The sequence below is a fragment of the Heterodontus francisci genome, chromosome 29 (genome assembly GCF_036365525.1).
Source record: "Heterodontus francisci isolate sHetFra1 chromosome 29, sHetFra1.hap1, whole genome shotgun sequence".
Classification (NCBI taxonomy): Eukaryota; Metazoa; Chordata; class Chondrichthyes; order Heterodontiformes; family Heterodontidae; genus Heterodontus; species Heterodontus francisci.
The window spans coordinates 53,928,395-53,949,438 of NC_090399.1; the positions used below are offsets into that span (position 1 = coordinate 53,928,395).

General features: G+C 61.0%; 1 protein-coding gene across 2 annotated transcripts in view; it reads left to right on the forward strand.

Moving 5' to 3' along the window:
• The window catches only part of LOC137346301 (H-2 class II histocompatibility antigen, A-U alpha chain-like), a 133,210-nt gene that overhangs the window by 49,032 nt on the left and 63,134 nt on the right, over nucleotides 1-21,044 (forward strand). The gene's annotated exons all lie outside the window — the stretch shown is intronic.

The window sequence follows — 21,044 nt, forward strand, 5'->3', positions numbered from 1 at the left end:
TACATAGAGGAACAGGGGAGTGTGGAGTGGAGGGAAGGGTGGGGCTGATCGGGTACATGGAGGAACAGGGGAGTGTGGAGTGGAGGGAAGGGTGGGGCTGATCGGGTACATGGAAGAACAGGGGAGTGTGGAGTGGAGGGAAGGGTGGGGCTGATCGGGTACATGGAGGAACAGGGGAGTGTGGAGTGGAGGGAAGGGTGGGGCTGATCGGGTACATGGAGGAACAGGGGAGTGTGGAGTGGAGGGAAGGGTGGGGCTGATCGGGTACATGGAGGAACAGGGGAGTGTGGAGTGGAGGGAAGGGTGGGGCTGATCGGGTACATGGAGGAACAGGGGAGTGTGGAGTGGAGGGAAGGGTGGGGCTGATCGGGTACATGGAGGAACAGGGGAGTGTGGAGTGGAGGGAAGGGTAGGGCTGATCGGGTACATAGAGGAACAGGGGAGTGTGGAGTGGAGGGAAGGGTGGGGCTGATCGGGTACATGGAGGAACAGGGGAGTGTGGAGTGGAGGGAAGGGTGGGGCTGATCGAGAACATGGAGGAACAGGGGAGTGTGGAGTGGAGGGAAGGGTGGGGCTGATCGGGAACATGGAGGAACAGGGGAGTGTGGAGTGGAGGGAAGGGTGGGGCTGATCGGGAACATGGAGGAACAGGGGAGTGTGGAGTGGAGGGAAGGGTGGGGCTGATCAGGTACATAGAGGAACAGGGGAGTGTGGAGTGGAGGGAACGGTGGTGCTGATCAGGTACATGGAGGAACAGGGGAGTGTGGAGTGGAGGGAAGGGTGGGGCTGATCGGGTACATGGAGGAACAGGGGAGTGTGGAGTGGAGGGAAGGGTGGGGCTGATCGGGTACATGAGCAGCAGGGGATTGTGGAGTCGAGGGAAGGGTGGGGCTGATCGGGTACATGGAGGAACAGGGGAGTGTGGAGTGGAGGGAAGGGTGGGGCTGATCAGGGACATAGAGGAGCAGGGGAGTGTGGAGTGGAGGGAAGGGTGGGGCTGATCGGGTACATAGAGGAACAGGGGAGTGTGGAGTGGAGGGAAGGGTGGGGCTGATCAGGTACATGGAGGAACAGGGGAGTGTGGAGTGGAGGGAAGGGTGGGGCTGATCGGGTACATGGAGGAACAGGGGAGTGTGGAGTGGAGGGAAGGGTGGGGCTGATCAGGTACATGGAGGAACAGGGGAGTGTGGAGTGGAGGGAAGGGTGGGGCTGATCGGGTACATGAGCAGCAGGGGATTGTGGAGTCGAGGGAAGGGTGGGGCTGATCAGGGACATAGAGGAGCAGGGGAGTGTGGAGTGGAGGGAAGGGTGGGGCTGATCGGGTACATGGAGGAACAGGGGAGTGTGGAGTGGAGGGAAGGGTGGGGCTGATCAGGGACATAGAGGAGCAGGGGAGTGTGGAGTGGAGGGAAGGGTGGGGCTGATCGGGTACATAGAGGAACAGGGGAGTGTGGAGCGGAGGGAAGGGTGGGGCTGATCGGGTACATAGAGGAACAGGGGAGTGTGGAGTGGAGGGAAGGGTGGGGCTGATCGGGTACATAGAGGAACAGGGGAGTGTGGAGTGGAGGGAAGGGTGGGGCTGATCGGGTACATAGAGGAACAGGGGAGTGTGGAGTGGAGGGAAGGGTGGGGCTGATCGGGTACATAGAGGAACAGGGGAGTGTGGAGTGGAGGGAAGGGTGGGGCTGATCGGGTACATAGAGGAACAGGGGAGTGTGGAGTGGAGGGAAGGGTGGGGCTGATCGGGTACATGAGCAGCAGGGGATTGTGGAGTCGAGGGAAGGGTGGGGCTGATCGGGTACATGGAGGAACAGGGGAGTGTGGAGTGGAGGGAAGGGTGGGGCTGATCAGGGACATAGAGTAGCAGGGGAGTGTGGAGTGGAGGGAAGGGTGGGGCTGATCGGGTACATGGAGGAACAGGGGAGTGTGGAGTGGAGGGAAGGGTGGGGCTGATCAGGGACATAGAGGAGCAGGGGAGTGTGGAGTGGAGGGAAGGGTGGGGCTGATCGGGTACAAAGAGGAACAGGGGAGTGTGGAGTGGAGGGAAGGGTGGGGCTGATCGGGTACATAGAGGAACAGGGGAGTGTGGAGTGGAGGGAAGGGTGGGGCTGATCAGGGACATAGAGGAGCAGGGGAGTGTGGAGTGGAGGGAAGGGTGGGGCTGTTCGGGTACATGGAGGAACAGGGGAGTGTGGAGTGGAGGGAAGGGTGGGGCTGATCGGGTACAAAGAGGAACAGGGGAGTGTGGAGTGGAGGGAAGGGTGGAGCTGATCGGGTACATAGAGGAGCAGGGGAGTGTGGAGTGGAGGGAAGGGTGGGGCTGATCGGGTACAAAGAGGAACAGGGGAGTGTGGAGTGGAGGGAAGGGTGGGGCTGATCGGGTACATGGAGGAACAGGGGAGTGTGGAGTGGAGGGAAGGGTGGGGCTGATCGGGTACATAGAGGAACAGGGGAGTGTGGAGTGGAGGGAAGGGTGGTGCTGATCGGGTACATGGAGGAACAGGGGAGTGTGGAGTGGAGGGAAGGGTGGGACTGATCGGGTACATCGAGGAACAGGGGAGTGTGGAGTGGAGGGAAGGGTGGGGCTGATCGGGTACATGGAAGAACAGGGGAGTGCGGAGTCGAGGGAAGGGTGGTGCTGATCGGGTACATAGAGGAACAGGGGAGTGTGGAGTGGAGGGAAGGGTGGGGCTGATCGGGTACATGGAGGAACAGGGGAGTGTGGAGTGGAGGGAAGGGTGGGGCTGATCGGGTACATAGAGGAACAGGGGAGTGTGGAGTGTAGGGAAGGGTGGGGCTGATCGGGTACATGGAGGAACAGGGGAGTGTGGAGTGGAGGGAAGGGTGGTGCTGATCGGGTACATGGAGGAACAGGGGAGTGTGGAGTGGAGGGAAGGGAGGGGCTGATCGGGTACATGGAGGAACAGGGGAGTGTGGAGTGGAGGGAAGGGTGGGGCTGATCGGGTACATAGAGGAACAGGGGAGTGTGGAGTGGAGGGAAGGGTGGGGCTGATCGGGTACATGGAGGAACAGGGGAGTGTGGAGTGGAGGGAAGGGTGGTGCTGATCGGGTACATGGAGGAACAGGGGAGTGTGGAGTGGAGGGAAGGGAGGGGCTGATCGGGTACATGGAGGAACAGGGGAGTGTGGAGTGGAGGGAAGGGTGGGGCTGATCGGGTACATCGAGGAACAGGGGAGTGTGGAGTGGAGGGAAGGGTGGGGCTGATCGGGTACATAGAGGAACAGGGGATTGTGGAGTCGAGGGAAGGGTGGGGCTGATCGGGTACAAAGAGGAACAGGGGAGTGTGGAGTGGAGGGAAGGGTGGGGCTGATCGGGTACATGGAGGAACAGGGGAGTGTGGAGTGGAGGGAAGGGTGGTGCTGATCGGGTACATGGAGGAACAGGGGAGTGTGGAGTGGAGGGAAGGGAGGGGCTGATCGGGTACATGGAGGAACAGGGGAGTGTGGAGTGGAGGGAAGGGTGGGGCTGATCGGGTACATAGAGGAACAGGGGAGTGTGGAGTGGAGGGAAGGGTGGGGCTGATCGGGTACATGGAGGAACAGGGGAGTGTGGAGTGGAGGGAAGGGTGGTGCTGATCGGGTACATGGAGGAACAGGGGAGTGTGGAGTGGAGGGAAGGGAGGGGCTGATCGGGTACATGGAGGAACAGGGGAGTGTGGAGTGGAGGGAAGGGTGGGGCTGATCGGGTACATAGAGGAACAGGGGAGTGTGGAGTGGAGGGAAGGGTGGGGCTGATCGGGTACATGGAGGAACAGGGGAGTGTGGAGTGGAGGGAAGGGTGGTGCTGATCGGGTACATGGAGGAACAGGGGAGTGTGGAGTGGAGGGAAGGGAGGGGCTGATCGGGTACATGGAGGAACAGGGGAGTGTGGAGTGGAGGGAAGGGTGGGGCTGATCGGGTACATCGAGGAACAGGGGAGTGTGGAGTGGAGGGAAGGGTGGGGCTGATCGGGTACATAGAGGAACAGGGGATTGTGGAGTCGAGGGAAGGGTGGGGCTGATCGGGTACAAAGAGGAACAGGGGAGTGTGGAGTGGAGGGAAGGGTGGGGCTGATCGGGTACATGGAGGAACAGGGGAGTGTGGAGTGGAGGGAAGGGTGGTGCTGATCGGGTACATGGAGGAACAGGGGAGTGTGGAGTGGAGGGAAGGGAGGGGCTGATCGGGTACATGGAGGAACAGGGGAGTGTGGAGTGGAGGGAAGGGTGGGGCTGATCGGGTACATAGAGGAACAGGGGAGTGTGGAGTGGAGGGAAGGGTGGGGCTGATCGGGTACATGGAGGAACAGGGGAGTGTGGAGTGGAGGGAAGGGTGGTGCTGATCGGGTACATGGAGGAACAGGGGAGTGTGGAGTGGAGGGAAGGGAGGGGCTGATCGGGTACATGGAGGAACAGGGGAGTGTGGAGTGGAGGGAAGGGTGGGGCTGATCGGGTACATCGAGGAACAGGGGAGTGTGGAGTGGAGGGAAGGGTGGGGCTGATCGGGTACATAGAGGAACAGGGGAGTGTGGAGTGGAGGGAAGGGTGGGGCTGATCGGGTACATGGAGGAACAGGGGAGTGTGGAGTGGAGGGAAGGGTGGGGCTGATCGGGTACATAGAGGAACAGGGGAGTGTGGAGTGGAGGGAAGGGTGGGGCTGATCGGGTACATGGAGGAACAGGGGAGTGTGGAGTGGAGGGAAGGGTGGGGCTGATCGGGTACATGGAGGAACAGGGGAGTGTGGAGCGGAGGGAAGGGTGGGGCTGATCGGGTACATAGAGGAACAGGGGAGTGTGGAGTGGAGGGAAGGGTGGGGCTGATCGGGTACATAGAGGAACAGGGGAGTGTGGAGTGGAGGGAAGGGTGGGGCTGATCGGGTACATGGAGGAACAGGGGAGTGTGGAGTGGAGGGAAGGGTGGGGCTGATCGGGTACATAGAGGAACAGGGGAGTGTGGAGTGGAGGGAAGGGTGGGGCTGATCGGGTACATGGAGGAACAGGGGAGTGTGGAGTGGAGGGAAGGGTAGGGCTGATCGGGTACATAGAGGAACAGGGGAGTGTGGAGTGGAGGGAAGGGTGGGGCTGATCGGGTACATGGTGGAACAGGGGAGTGTGGAGTGGATTGAAGGGTGGGGCTGATCGGGTACATGGAGGAACAGGGGAGTGGAGGGAAGGGTGGGGCTGATCGGGTACATGGAGGAACAGGGGCGTGTGGAGTGGAGGGAAGGGTGGGGCTGATCGGGTACAAAGAGGAACAGGGGAGTGTGGAGTGGAGGGAAGGGTGGGGCTGATCGGGTACATGGTGGAACAGGGGAGTGTGGAGTGGAGGGAAGGGTGGGGCTGATCGGGTACATGGAGGAACAGGGGAGTGTGGAGTGGAGGGAAGGGTGGGGCTGATCGGGTACATGCTGGAACAGGGGAGTGTGGAGTGGAGGGAAGGGTGGGGCTGATCGGGTACATGGTGGAACAGGGGAGTGTGGAGTGGAGGGAAGGGTGGGGCTGAACGGGTACATGGAGGAACAGGGGAGTGTGGAGTGGAGCGATGGGTGGGGCTGATCGGGTACATGGAGGAACAGGGGAGTGTGGAGTGGAGGGAAGGGTGGGGCTGATCGGGTACATGGAGGAACAGGGGAGTGTGGAGTGGAGGGAAGGGTGGGGCTGATCGGGTACATGGAGGAACAGGGGAGTGTGGAGTGGAGGGAAGGGTGGGGCTGATCGGGTACATGGAAGAACAGGGGACTGTGGAGTGGAGGGAAGGGTGGGGCTGATCGGGTACATGGAGGAACAGGGGAGTGTGGAGTGGAGGGAAGGGTGGGGCTGATCGGGTACATGGAAGAACAGGGGAGTGTGGAGTGGAGGGAAGGGTGGGGCTGATCGGGTACATGGAGGAACAGGGGAATGTGGAGTGGAGGGAAGGGTGGGGCTGATCGGGTACATAGAGGAACAGGGGCGTGTGGAGTAGAGGGAAGGGTGGGGCTGATCGGGTACATGGAGGAACAGGGGAGTGTGGAGTGGAGGGAAGGGTGGGGCTGATCGGGTACATAGAGGAACAGGGGAGTGTGGAGTGGAGGGAAGGGTGGGGCTGATCGGGTACATGGAAGAACAGGGGAGTGTGGAGCGGAGGGAAGGGTGGGGCTGATCGGGTACATGGAGGAACAGGGGAGTGTGGAGTGGAGGGAAGGGTGGGGCTGATCGGGTACATAGAGGAACAGGGGCGTGTGGAGTGGAGGGAAGGGTGGGGCTGATCGGGTACATGGAGGAACAGGGGAGTGTGGAGTGGAGGGAAGGGTAGGGCTGATCGGGTACATAGAGGAACAGGGGAGTGTGGAGTGGAGGGAAGGGTGGGGCTTATCGGGTACATGGTGGAACAGGGGAGTGTGGAGTGGAGGGAAGGGTGGGGCTGATCGGGTACATAGAGGAACAGGGGAGTGTGGAGTGGAGGGAAGGGTGGGGCTGATCGGGTACATAGAGGAACAGGGGAGTGTGGAGTGGAGGGAAGGGTGGGGCTGATCGGGTACATGGAGGAACAGGGGAGTGTGGAGTGGAGGGAAGGGTGGGGCTGATCGGGTACATAGAGGAACAGGGGAGTGTGGAGCGGAGGGAAGGGTGGGGCTGATCGGGTACATGGAGGAACAGGGGAGTGTGGAGTGGAGGGAAGGGTGGGGCTGATCGGGTACATAGAGGAACAGGGGAGTGTGGAGTGGAGGGAAGGGTGGGGCTGATCGGGTACATGGTGGAACAGGGGAGTGTGGAGTGGAGGGAAGGGTGGGGCTGAACGGGTACATGGAGGAACAGGGGAGTGTGGAGTGGAGCGATGGGTGGGGCTGATCGGGTACATGGAGGAACAGGGGAGTGTGGAGTGGAGGGAAGGGTGGGGCTGATCGGGTACATAGAGGAACAGGGGAGTGTGGAGTGGAGGGAAGGGTGGGGCTGATCGGGTACATAGAGGAACAGGGGAGTGTGGAGTCGAGGGAAGGGTGGGGCTGAGCGGGTACATGGAGGAACAGGGGAGTGTGGAGTGGAGGGAAGGGTGGGGCTGATCGGGTACATAGAGGAACAGGGGAGTGTGGAGTGGAGGGAAGGGTGGGGCTGATCGGGTACATAGAGGAACAGGGGAGTGTGGAGTGGAGGGAAGGGTGGGGCTGATCGGGAACATGGAGGAACTGGGGAGTGTGGAGTGGAGGGAAGGGTGGGGCTGATCGGGTACATGGAGGAACTGGGGAGTGTGGAGTGGAGGGAAGGGTGGGGCTGATCGGGTACATAGAGGAACAGGGGAGTGTGGAGCGGAGGGAAGGGTGGGGCTGATCGGGTACATAGAGGAACAGGGGAGTGTGGAGTGGAGGGAAGGGTGGGGCTGATCGGGTACATAGAGGAACAGGGGAGTGTGGAGTGGAGGGAAGGGTGGGGCTGATCGGGTACATGGAGGAACAGGGGAGTGTGGAGTGGAGGGAAGGGTGGGGCTGATCGGGTACATGGAGGAACAGGGGCGTGTGGAGTGGAGGGAAGGGTGGGGCTGAACGGGTACATAGAGGAACAGGGGAGTGTGGAGTGGAGGGAAGGGTGGGGCTGATCGGGTACATAGAGGAACAGGGGAGTGTGGAGTGGAGGGAAGGGTGGGGCTTATCGGGTACATGGAGGAACAGGGGAGTGTGGAGTGGAGGGAAGGGTGGGGCTGATCGGGTACATAGAGGAACAGGGGAGTGTGGAGTGAAGGGAAGGGTGGGGCTGATCGGGTACATGGAGGAACAGGGCAGTGTGGAGTGGAGGGAAGGGTGGAGCTGATCGGGTACATAGAGGAACAGGGGAGTGTGGAGTGGAGGGAAGGGTGGGGCTGATCGGGTACATGGAGGAACAGGGGAGTGTGGAGTGGAGGGAAGGGTGGGGCTGATCGGGTACATAGAGGAACAGGGGAGTGTGGAGTGGAGGGAAGGGTGGGGCTGATCGGGTACATGGTGGAACAGGGGAGTGTGGAGTGGAGGGAAGGGTGGGGCTGATCGGGTACATGGAGGAACAGGGGAGTGTGGAGTGGAGGGAAGGGTGGGGCTGATCGGGTACAAAGAGGAACAGGGGAGTGTGGAGTGGAGGGAAGGGTGGGGCTGATCGTGTACATGGAGGAACAGGGGAGTGTGGAGTGGAGGGAAGGGTGGGGCTGATCGTGTACATAGAGGAACAGGGGAGTGTGGAGTGGAGGGAACGGTGGTGCTGATCAGGTACATGGAGGAACAGGGGAGTGTGGAGTGGAGGGAAGGGTGGGGCTGATCGGGTACATGGTGGAACAGGGGAGTGTGGAGCGGAGGGAAGGGTGGGGCTGATCGGGTACATAGAGGAACAGGGGAGTGTGGAGTGGAGGGAAGGGTGGGGCTGATCGGGTGCATGGAGGAACAGGGGAGTGTGGAGTGGAGGGAAGGGTGGTGCTGATCGGGTACAAAGAGGAACAGGGGAGTGTGGAGTGGAGGGAAGGGTGGGGCTAATCGGGTACATAGAGGAACAGGGGAGTGTGGAGTGGAGGGAAGGGTGGGGCTGATCGGGCACATGGAAGAACAGGGGAGTGTGGAGTGGAGGGAAGGGTGGGGCTGATCGGGTACATAGAGGAACAGGGGAGTGTGGAGTGGAGGGAAGGGTGGGGCTGATCGGGTACATAGAGGAACAGGGGAGTGTGGAGTGGAGGGAAGGGTGGGGCTGATCGGGTACATGGAGGAACAGGGGAGTGTGGAGTGGAGGGAAGGGTGGGGCTGATCGGGTACATGGAGGAACAGGGGAGTGTGGAGTGGAGGGAAGGGTGGGGCTGATCGGGTACATAGAGGAACAGGGGAGTGTGGAGTGAAGGGAAGGGTGGGGCTGATCGGGTACATGGAGGAACAGGGCAGTGTGGAGTGGAGGGAAGGGTGGAGCTGATCGGGTACATAGAGGAACAGGGGAGTGTGGAGTGGAGGGAAGGGTGGGGCTGATCGGGTACATGGAGGAACAGGGGAGTGTGGAGTGGAGGGAAGGGTGGGGCTGATCGGGTACATAGAGGAACAGGGGAGTGTGGAGTGGAGGGAAGGGTGGGGCTGATCGGGTACATGGTGGAACAGGGGAGTGTGGAGTGGAGGGAAGGGTGGGGCTGATCGGGTACATGGAGGAACAGGGGAGTGTGGAGTGGAGGGAAGGGTGGGGCTGATCGGGTACAAAGAGGAACAGGGGAGTGTGGAGTGGAGGGAAGGGTGGGGCTGATCGTGTACATGGAGGAACAGGGGAGTGTGGAGTGGAGGGAAGGGTGGGGCTGATCGTGTACATAGAGGAACAGGGGAGTGTGGAGTGGAGGGAACGGTGGTGCTGATCAGGTACATGGAGGAACAGGGGAGTGTGGAGTGGAGGGAAGGGTGGGGCTGATCGGGTACATGGTGGAACAGGGGAGTGTGGAGCGGAGGGAAGGGTGGGGCTGATCGGGTACATAGAGGAACAGGGGAGTGTGGAGTGGAGGGAAGGGTGGGGCTGATCGGGTGCATGGAGGAACAGGGGAGTGTGGAGTGGAGGGAAGGGTGGTGCTGATCGGGTACAAAGAGGAACAGGGGAGTGTGGAGTGGAGGGAAGGGTGGGGCTAATCGGGTACATAGAGGAACAGGGGAGTGTGGAGTGGAGGGAAGGGTGGGGCTGATCGGGCACATGGAAGAACAGGGGAGTGTGGAGTGGAGGGAAGGGTGGGGCTGATCGGGTACATAGAGGAACAGGGGAGTGTGGAGTGGAGGGAAGGGTGGGGCTGATCGGGTACATAGAGGAACAGGGGAGTGTGGAGTGGAGGGAAGGGTGGGGCTGATCGGGTACATGGAGGAACAGGGGAGTGTGGAGTGGAGGGAAGGGTGGGGCTGATCGGGTACATGGAGGAACAGGGGAGTGTGGAGCGGAGGGAAGGGTGGGGCTGATCGGGTACATGGTGGAACAGGGGAGTGTGGAGTGGAGGGAAGGGTGGGGCTGATCGGGTACATGGAGGAACAGGGGAGTGTGGAGTCGAGGGAAGGGTGGGGCTGATCGGGTACATGGAGGAACAGGGGAGTGTGGAGCGGAGGGAAGGGTGGGGCTGATCGGGTACATGGTGGAACAGGGGAGTGTGGAGTGGAGGGAAGGGTGGGGCTGATCGGGTACATGGAGGAACAGGGGAGTGTGGAGCGGAGGGAAGGGTGGGGCTGATCGGGTACATAGAGGAACAGGGGAGTGTGGAGCGGAGGGAAGGGTGGGGCTGATCGGGTACATAGAGGAACAGGGGAGTGTGGAGTGGAGGGAAGGGTGGGGCTGATCGGGTACATGGAGGAACAGGGGAGTGTGGAGCGGAGGGAAGGGTGGGGCTGATCGGGTACATGGAGGAACAGGGGAGTGTGGAGTGGAGGGAAGGGTGGGGCTGATCGGGTACATGGAGGAACAGGGGAGTGTGGAGTGGAGGGAAGGGTGGGGCTGATCGGGTACAAAGAGGAACAGGGGAGTGTGGAGTTTAGGGAAGGGTGGGGCTGATCGGGTACATGGAGGAACAGGGGAGTGTGGAGTGGAGGGAAGGGTGGGGCTGATCGGGTACATAGAGGAACAGGGGAGTGTGGAGTGGAGGGAAGGGTGGGGCTGATCGGGTACATGGAGGAACAGGGGAGTGTGGAGTGGAGGGAAGGGTGGGGCTGATCGGGTACATAGAGGAACAGGGGAGTGTGGAGTGGAGGGAAGGGTGGGGCTGATCGGGTACAAAGAGGAACAGGGGAGTGTGGAGTCGAGGGAAGGGTGGGGCTGATCTGGTACATAGAGGAACAGGGGAGTGTGGAGTGGAGGGAAGGGTGGGGCTGATCGGGTACATAGAGGAACAGGGGAGTGTGGAGAGGAGGGAAGGGTGGGGCTGATCGGGTACATAGAGGAACAGGGGAGTGTGGAGCGGAGGGAAGGGTGGGGCTGATCGGGTACATAGAGGAACAGGGGAGTGTGGAGTGGAGGGAAGGGTGGGGCTGATCGGGTACATGGAGGAACAGGGGAGTGTGGAGTGGAGGGAAGGGTGGGGCGGATCGGGTACATGGAGGAACAGGGGAGTGTGGAGCGGAGGGAAGGGTGGGGCTGTTCGGGTACATGGAGGAACAGGGGAGTGTGGAGTGGAGGGAAGGGTGGGGCTGATCGGGTACATAGAGGAACAGGGGAGTGTGGAGTGGAGGGAAGGGTGGGGCTGATTGGGTACATGGAGGAACAGGGGAGTGTGGAGTGGAGGGAAGGGTGGTGCTGATTGGGTACATAGAGGAGCAGGGGAGTGTGGAGTGGAGGGAAGGGTGGGGCTGATCGGGTACATGGAGGAACAGGGGAGTGTGTAGTGGAGGGAAGGGTGGGGCTGATCGGGTACATAGAGGAACAGGGGAGTGTGGAGTGGAGGGAAGGGTGGGGCTGATCGGGTACATAGAGGAACAGGGGAGTGTGGAGTGGAGGGAAGGGTGGGGCTGATCGGGTACATGGAGGAACAGGGGAGTGTGGAGTGGAGGGAAGGGTGGGGCTGATCGGGTACATGGTGGAACAGGGGAGTGTGGAGTGGAGGGAAGGGTGGGGCTGATCGGGTACATGGAGGAACAGGGGAGTGTGGAGTGGAGGGAAGGGTGGGGCTGATCGGGTACATGGAGGAACAGGGGAGTGTGGAGTGGAGGGAAGGGTGGGGCTGATTGGGTACATAGAGGAGCAGGGGAGTGTGGAGTGGAGGGAAGGGTGGGGCTGATCGGGTACAAAGAGGAACAGGGGAGTGTGGAGTGGAGGGAAGGGTGGGGCTGATCCGGTACATGGAGGAACAGGGGAGTGTGGAGCGGAGGGAAGGGTGGGGCTGATCGGGTACATGGAGGAACAGGGGAGTGTGGAGCGGAGGGAAGGGTGGGGCTGATGGGGTACATAGAGGAACAGGGGAGTGTGGAGTGGAGGGAAGGGTGGGGCTGATCGGGTACATAGAGGAACAGGGGAGTGTGGAGCGGAGGGAAGGGTGGGGCTGATGGGGTACATAGAGGAACAGGGGAGTGTGGAGTGGAGGGAAGGGTGGGGCTGATCGGGTACATAGAGGAACAGGGGAGTGTGGAGTCGAGGGAAGGGTGGGGCTGATCGGGTACATGGAGGAACAGGGCAGTGTGGAGTGGAGGAAAGGGTGGGGCTGATCGGGTACATGGAGGAACAGGGGAGTGTGGAGTGAAGGGAAGGGTGGGGCTGATCGGGTACATGGAGGAACAGGGGAGTGTGGAGTGGAGGGAAGGGTGGGGCTGATCGGGTACATGGAGGAACAGGGCAGTGTGGAGTGGAGGAAAGGGTGGGGCTGATCGGGTACATGGAGGAACAGGGGAGTGTGGAGTGAAGGGAAGGGTGGGGCTGATCGGGTACATGGAGGAACAGGGCAGTGTGGAGTGGAGGGAAGGGTGGGGCTGATCGGGTTCATAGAGGAACAGGGGAGTGTGGAGTGGAGGGAAGGGTGGGGCTGATCGGGTACATAGAGGAACAGGGGAGTGTGGAGTGAAGGGAAGGGTGGGGCTGATCGGGTACATGGAGGAACAGGGCAGTGTGGAGTGGAGGGAAGGGTGGGGCTGATCGGGTTCATAGAGGAACAGGGGAGTGTGGAGTGGAGGGAAGGGTGGGGCTGATCGGGTACATAGAGGAACAGGGGAGTGTGGAGTGAAGGGAAGGGTGGGGCTGATCGGGTACATGGAGGAACAGGGCAGTGTGGAGTGGAGGGAAGGGTGGGGCTGATCGGGTTCATAGAGGAACAGGGGAGTGTGGAGTGGAGGGAAGGGTGGGGCTGATCGGGTTCATAGAGGAACAGGGGAGTGTGGAGTGGAGGGAAGGGTGGGGCTGATCGGGTACATGGTGGAACAGGGGAGTGTGGAGCGGAGGGAAGGGTGGGGCTGATCGGGTACATGGTGGAACAGGGGAGTGTGGAGCGGAGGGAAGGGTGGGGCTGATCGGGTACATAGAGGAACAGGGGAGTGTGGAGTGGAGGGAAGGGTGGGGCTGATCGGGTACATGGTGGAACAGGGGAGTGTGGAGTGGAGGGAAGGGTGGGGCTGATCGGGTACATAGAGGAACAGGGGAGTGTGGAGTGGAGGGAAGGGTGGGGCTGATCGGGTACATGGAGGAACAGGGGAGTGTGGAGTGGAGGGAAGGGTGGGGCTGATCGGGTACATGGAGGAACAGGGGAGTGTGGAGTGGAGGGAAGGGTGGGGCTGATCGGGTACATGGTGGAACAGGGGAGTGTGGAGCGGAGGGAAGGGTGGGGCTGATCGGGTACATAGAGGAACAGGGGAGTGTGGAGTGGAGGGAAGGGTGGGGCTGATCGGGTACATGGAGGAACAGGGGAGTGTGGAGTGGAGGGAAGGGTGGGGCTGATCGGGTACAAAGAGGACCAGGGGAGTGTGGAGTGGAGGGAAGGGTGGGGCTGATCGGGTACATGGTGGAACAGGGGAGTGTGGAGCGGAGGGAAGGGTGGGGCTGATCGTGTACATAGAGGAACAGGGGAGTGTGGAGTGGAGGGAAGGGTGGGGCTGATCGGGTACATAGAGGAACAGGGGAGTGTGGAGTGGAGGGAAGGGTGGGGCTGATCGGGTACATGGAGGAACAGGGGAGTGTGGAGTGGAGGGAAGGGTGGGGCTGATCGGGTACATGGAGGAACAGGGGAGTGTGGAGTGGAGGGAAGGGTGGGGCTGATCGGGTACATGGAGGAACAGGGGAGTGTGGAGCGGAGGGAAGGGTGGGGCTGATCGGGTACATAGAGGAACAGGGGAGTGTGGAGTGGAGGGAAGGGTGGGGCTGATCGGGTACATAGAGGAACAGGGGAGTGTGGAAGGAAGGGAAGGGTGGGGCTGATCGGGTACATGGAGGAACAGGGCAGTGTGGAGTGGAGGGAAGGGTGGGGCTGATCGGGTACATGGAGGAACAGGGGAGTGTGGAGCGGAGGGAAGGGTGGGGCTGATCGGGTACATAGAGGAACAGGGGAGTGTGGAGTGGAGGGAAGGGTGGGGCTGATCGGGTACATAGAGGAACAGGGGAGTGTGGAAGGAAGGGAAGGGTGGGGCTGATCGGGTACATGGAGGAACAGGGCAGTGTGGAGTGGAGGGAAGGGTGGGGCTGATCGGGTACATGGAGGAACAGGGGAGTGTGGAGTGGAGGGAAGGGTGGGGCTGATCGGGTACATGGAGGAACAGGGGAGTGTGGAGTGGAGGGAAGGGTGGGGCTGATCGGGGACATGGAGGAACAGGGGAGTGTGGAGTGGAGCGATGGGTGGGGCTGATCGGGTACATAGAGGAACAGGGGAGTGTGGAGTGGAGGGAAGAGTGGGGCTGATCGGGGACATGGAGGAACAGGGGAGTGTGGAGTGGAGGGAAGGGTGGGGCTGATCGGGTACATAGAGGAACAGGGGAGTGTGGAGTGGAGGGAAGGGTGGGGCCGATCGGGTAAATAGAGGAACAGGGGAGTGTGGAGTGGAGGGAAGGGTGGGGCTGATCGGGTACATGGAGGAACAGGGGAGTGTGGAGTGGAGGGAAGGGTGGGGCTGATCGGGTACAAAGAGGAACAGGGGAGTGTGTAGTGGAGGGAAGGGTGGGGCTGATCGGGTACATAGAGGAACAGGGGAGTGTGGAGTGGAGGGAAGGGTGGGGCTGATCGGGTACATAGAGGAACAGGGGAGTGTGGAGTGGAGGGAAGGGTGGGGCTGATCGGGTACATAGAGGAACAGGGGAGTGTGGAGTGGAGGGAAGGATGGGGCTGATCGGGTACATGGAGGAACAGGGGAGTGTGGAGTGGAGGGAAGGGTGGGGCTGATCGGGTACATGGAGGAACAGGGGAGTGTGGAGTGGAGGGAAGGGTGGGGCTGATCGGGTACATGGAGGAACAGGGGAGTGTGGAGCGGAGGGAAGGGTGGGGCTGTTCGGGTACATGGAGGAACAGGGGAGTGTGGAGTGGAGGGAAGGGTGGGGCTGATCGGGTACATAGAGGAACAGGGGAGTGTGTAGTGGAGGGAAGGGTGGGGCTGATCGGGTACATAGAGGAACAGGGGAGTGTGGAGTGGAGGGAAGGGTGTTTGCCTTTGCTCTGTGACCTTTTGGTCAGCTATGTGGCCTGGTCCAATCTGCACCTTCTCCTTTGTTATCTCTTGCCCAACCCCCACCTCACTTGTTTATAATCTGTGACTTTTCTAATATTTGTCAGTTCCGAAGAAGGGTCACTGACCCGAAACGTTAACTCTGCTTCTCTTTCCACAGATGCTGCCAGACCTGCTGAGTGAATCCAGCATTTCTTGTTTTTGTTTCAGATTTCCAGCATCCGCAGTATTTTGCTTTTATTATAGAAGGGTGGGGCTGATTGGGTACATGGAAGAACAGGGGAGTGTGGAGTGGAGGGAAGGGTGGGGCTGATCGGGTACATGGAGGAACAGGGGAGTGTGGAGTGGAGGGAAGGGTGGGGCTGATCGGGTACATGGAGGAAATGGGGAGTGTGGAGTCGAGGGAAGGGTGGGGCTGATCGGGTACATGGAGGAACAGGGGAGTGTGGAGTGGAGGGAAGGGTGGGGCTGATCGGGTACAAAGAGGAACAGGGGAGTGTGGAGTGGAGGGAAGGGTGGGGCTGATCGGGTACATAGAGGAACAGGGGAGTGTGGAGTGGAGGGAAGGGTGGGGCTGATCGGGTACATAGAGGAACAGGGGAGTGTGGAGTGGAGGGAAGGGTGGGGCTTATCGGGTACATGGAGGAACAGGGGAGTGTGGAGTGGAGGGAAGGGTGGGGCTGATCGGGTACATAGAGGAACAGGGGAGTGTGGAGTGAAGGGAAGGGTGGGGCTGATCGGGTACATGGAGGAACAGGGCAGTGTGGAGTGGAGGGAAGGGTGGGGCTGATCGGGTACATAGAGGAACAGGGGAGTGTGGAGTGGAGGGAAGGGTGGGGCTGATCGGGTACATGGAGGAACAGGGGAGTGTGGAGTGGAGGGAAGGGTGGGGCTGATCGGGTACATAGAGGAACAGGGGAGTGTGGAGTGGAGGGAAGGGTGGGGCTGATCGGGTACATGGAGGAACAGGGGAGTGTGGAGTGGAGGGAAGGGTGGGGCTGATCGGGTACATGGAAGAACAGGGGAGTGTGGAGTGGAGGGAAGGGTGGGGCTGATCGGGTACATAGAGGAACAGGGGAGTGTGGAGTGGAGGGAAGGGTGGGGCTGATCGGGTGCATGGAGGAACAGGGGAGTGTGGAGTGGAGGGAAGGGTGGGGCTGATCGGGTACAAAGAGGAACAGGGGAGTGTGGAGTGGAGGGAAGGGTGGGGCTAATCGGGTACATAGAGGAACAGGGGAGTGTGGAGTGGAGGGAAGGGTGGGGCTGATCGGGTACATGGAGGAACAGGGGAGTGTGGAGTGGAGGGAAGGGTGGGGCTGATCGGGTACATAGAGGAACAGGGGAGTGTGGAGTAAAGGGAAGGGTGGGGCTGATCGGGTACATGGAGGAACAGAGCAGTGTGGAGTGGAGGGAAGGGTGGGGCTGATCGGGTACATAGAGGAACAGGGGAGTGTGGAGTGGAGGGAAGGGTGGGGCTGATCGGGTACATGGAGGAACAGGGGAGTGTGGAGTGGAGGGAAGGGTGGGGCTGATCGGGTACATAGAGGAACAGGGGAGTGTGGAGTGGAGGGAAGGGTGGGGCTGATCGGGTACATGGTGGAACAGGGGAGTGTGGAGTGGAGGGAAGGGTGGGGCTGATCGGGTACATGGAGGAACAGGGGAGTGTGGAGCGGAGGGAAGGGTGGGGCTGATCGGGTACATAGAGGAACAGGGGAGTGTGGAGCGGAGGGAAGGGTGGGGCTGATCGGGTACATAGAGGAACAGGGGAGTGTGGAGTGGAGGGAAGGGTGGGGCTGATCGGGTACATGGAGGAACAGGGGAGTGTGGAGCGGAGGGAAGGGTGGGGCTGATCGGGTACATGGAGGAACAGGGGAGTGTGGAGTGGAGGGAAGGGTGGGGCTGATTGGGTACAGAGAGGAACAGGGGAGTGTGGAGTGGAGGGAAGGGTGGGGCTGATCGGGTACAAAGAGGAACAGGGGAGTGTGGAGTTTAGGGAAGGGTGGGGCTGATCGGGTACATGGAGGAACAGGGGAGTGTGGAGTGGAGGGAAGGGTGGGGCTGATCGGGTACATAGAGGAACAGGGGAGTGTGGAGTGGAGGGAAGGGTGGGGCTGATCGGGTACATGGAGGAACAGGGGAGTGTGGAGTGGAGTGAAGGGTGGGGCTGATCGGGTACAAAGAGGAACAGGGGAGTGTGGAGTCGAGGGAAGGGTGGGGCTGATCGGGTACATAGAGGAACAGGGGAGTGTGGAGTGGAGGGAAGGGTGGAGCTGATCGGGTACATAGAGGAACAGGGGAGTGTGGAGAGGAGGGAAGGGTGGGGCTGATCGGGTACATAGAGGAACAGGGGAGTGTGGAGCGGAGAGAAGGGTGGGGCTGATCGGGTACATAGAGGAACAGGGGAGTGTGGAGTGGAGGGAAGGGTGGGGCTGATCGGGTACATGGAGGAACAGGGGAGTGTGGAGTGGAGGGAAGGGTGGGGCGGATCGGGTACATGGAGGAACAGGGGAGTGTGGAGCGGAGGGAAGGGTGGGGCTGTTCGGGTACATGGAGGAACAGGGGAGTGTGGAGTGGAGGGAAGGGTGGGGCTGATCGGGTACATAGAGGAACAGGGGAGTGTGGAGTGGAGGGAAGGGTGGGGCTGATTGGGTACATGGAGGAACAGGGGAGTGTGGAGTGGAGGGAAGGGTGGTGCTGATTGGGTACATAGAGGAGCAGGGGAGTGTGGAGTGGAGGGAAGGGTGGGGCTGATCGGGTACAAAGAGGAACAGGGGAGTGTGGAGTGGAGGGAAGGGTGGGGCTGATCGGGTACATGGAGGAACAGGGGAGTGTGTAGTGGAGGGAAGGGTGGGGCTGATCGGGTACATAGAGGAACAGGGGAGTGTGGAGTGGAGGGAAGGGTGGGGCTGATCGGGTACATAGAGGAACAGGGGAGTGTGGAGCGGAGGGAAGGGTGGGGCTGATCGGGTACATGGTGGAACAGGGGAGTGTGGAGTGGAGGGAAGGGTGGGGCTGATCGGGTACATAGAGGAACAGGGGAGTGTGGAGTGGAGGGAAGGGTGGGGCTGATCGGGTACATGGAGGAACAGGGGAGTGTGGAGTGGAGGGAAGGGTGGGGCTGATTGGGTACATAGAGGAGCAGGGGAGTGTGGAGTGGAGGGAAGGGTGGGGCTGATCGGGTACAAAGAGGAACAGGGGAGTGTGGAGTGGAGGGAAGGGTGGGGCTGATCCGGTACATAGAGGAACAGGGGAGTGTGGAGTGGAGGGAAGGGTGGGGCTGATCGGGTACATAGAGGAACAGGGGAGTGTGGAGCGGAAGGAAGGGTGGGGCTGATGGGGTACATAGAGGAACAGGGGAGTGTGGAGTGGAGGGAAGGGTGGGGCTGATCGGGTACATGGAGGAACAGGGGAGTGTGGAGTGGAGGGAAGGGTGGGGCTGAGCGGGTACATGGAGGAACAGGGGAGTGTGGAGCGGAGGGAAGGGTGGGGCTGTTCGGGTACATGGAGGAACAGGGGAGTGTGGAGTGGAGGGAAGGGTGGGGCTGATCGGGTACATGGAGGAACAGGGGAGTGTGTAGTGGAGGGAAGGGTGGGGCTGATCGGGTACATAGAGGAACAGGGGAGTGTGGAGTGGAGGGAAGGGTGGGGCTGATCGGGTACATAGAGGAACAGTGGAGTGTGGAGTGGAGGGAAGGGTGGGGCTGATCGGGTACATAGAGGAACAGGGGAGTGTGGAGTGGAGGGAAGGGTGGGGCTGATCGGGTACATGGAGGAACAGGGGAGTGTGGAGTGGAGGGAAGGGTGGGGCTGATCGGGTACATGGAGGAACAGGGGAGTGTGGAGTGGAGGGAAGGGTGGGGCTGATCGGGTACATGGAAGAACAGGGGAGTGTGGAGTGGAGGGAAGGGTGGGGCTGATCGGGTACATGGAGGAACAGGGGAGTGTGGAGTGGAGGGAAGGGTGGGACTGATCGGGTACATGGAGGAAATGGGGAGTGTGGAGTGGAGGGAAGGGTGGGGCTGATCGGGTACATGGAGGAACAGGGGAGTGTGGAGTGGAGGGAAGGGTGGGGCTGATCGGGTACAAAGAGGAACAGGGGAGTGTGGAGTGGAGGGAAGGGTGGGGCTGATCGGGTACATGGTGGAACAGGGGAGTGTGGAGTGGAGGGAAGGGTGGGGCTGATCGTGTACATAGAGGAACAGGGGAGTGTGGAGCGGAGGGAAGGGTGGGGCTGATCGTGTACATAAAGGAACAGGGGAGTGTGGAGCGGAGGGAAGGGTGGGGCTGATCGTGTACATAGAGGAACAGGGGAGTGTGGAGTGGAGGGAAGGGTGGGGCTGATCGGGTACATGGAGGAACAGGGGAGTGTGGAGTGGAGGGAAGGGTGGGGCTGATCGGGTACAAAGAGGAACAGGGGAGTGTGGAGTGGAGGGAAGGGTGGGGCTGGTCGGGTACATAGAGGAACAGGGGAGTGTGGAGTGGAGGGAAGGGTGGGGCTGATCGGGTACATGGAGGAACAGGGGAGTGTGGAGTGGAGGGAAGGGTGGAGCTGATCGGGTACATAGAGGAACAGGGGAGTGTGGAAGGAAGGGAAGGGTGGGGCTGATCGGGTACATGGAGGAACAGGGCAGTGTGGAGTGGAGGGAAGGGTGGGGCTGATCGGGTACATAGAGGAACAGGGGAGTGTGGAGTGGAGGGAAGGGTGGGGCTGATCGGGTACATGGAGGAACAGGGGAGTGTGGAGTGGAGGGAAGGGTGGGGCTGATCGGGTACATAGAGGAACAGGGGAGTGTGGAGTGGAGGGAAGGGTGGGGCTGATCGGGTACATGGTGGAACAGGGGAGTGTGGAGTGGAGGGAAGGGTGGGGCTGATCGGGTACATGGAGGAACAGGGGAGTGTGGAGTGGAGGGAAGGGTGGGGCTGATCGGGTACAAAGAGGAACAGGGGAGTGTGGAGTGGAGGGAAGGGTGGGGCTGATCGGGTACATGGTGGAACAGGGGAGTGTGGAGCGGAGGGAAGGGTGGGGCTGATCGGGTACATGGAGGAACAGGGGAGTGTGGAGTGGAGGGAAGGGTGGGGCTGATCGGGTACATAGAGGAACAGGGGAGTGTGGAGTGGAGGGAAGGGTGGGGCTGATCGGGTACATGGTGGAACAGGGGAGTGTGGAGTGGAGGGAAGGGTGGGGCTGATCGGGTACATAGAGGAACAGGGGAGTGTGGAGTGGAGGGAAGGGTGGGGCTGATCGGGTACATAGAGGAACAGGGGAGTGTGGAGTGGAGGGAAGGGTGGGGCTGATCGGGTACATGGAGGAACAGGGGAGTGTGGAGTGGAGGGAAGGGTGGGGCTGATCGGGTACATGGAGGAACAGGGGAGTGTGGAGTGGAGGGAAGGGTGGGGCTGATCGGGTACATAGAGGAACAGGGGAGTGTGGAGTGGAGGGAAGGGTGGGGCTGATCGGGTACATGGAGGAACAGGGGAGTGTGGAGCGGAGGGAAGGGTGGGGCTGATCGGGTACATGGAGGAACAGGGGAGTGTGGAGTGGAGGGAAGGGTGGGGCTGATTGGGTACAGAGAGGAACAGGGGAGTGTGGAGTGGAGGGAAGGGTGGGGCTGATCGGGTACAAATAGGAACAGGGGAGTGTGGAGTTTAGGGAAGGGTGGGGCTGATCGGGTACATGGAGGAACAGGGGAGTGTGGAGTGGAGGGAAGGGTGGGGCTGATCGGGTACATAGAGGAACAGGGGAGTGTGGAGTGGAGGGAAGGGTGGGGCTGATCGGGTACATGGAGGAACAGGGGAGTGTGGAGTGGAGTGAAGGGTGGGGCTGATCGGGTACAAAGAGGAACAGGGGAGTGTGGAGTCGAGGGAAGGGTGGGGCTGATCGGGTACATAGAGGAACAGGGGAGTGTGGAGTGGAGGGAAGGGTGGAGCTGATCGGGTACATAGAGGAACAGGGGAGTGTGGAGAGGAGGGAAGGGTGGGGCTGATCGGGTAC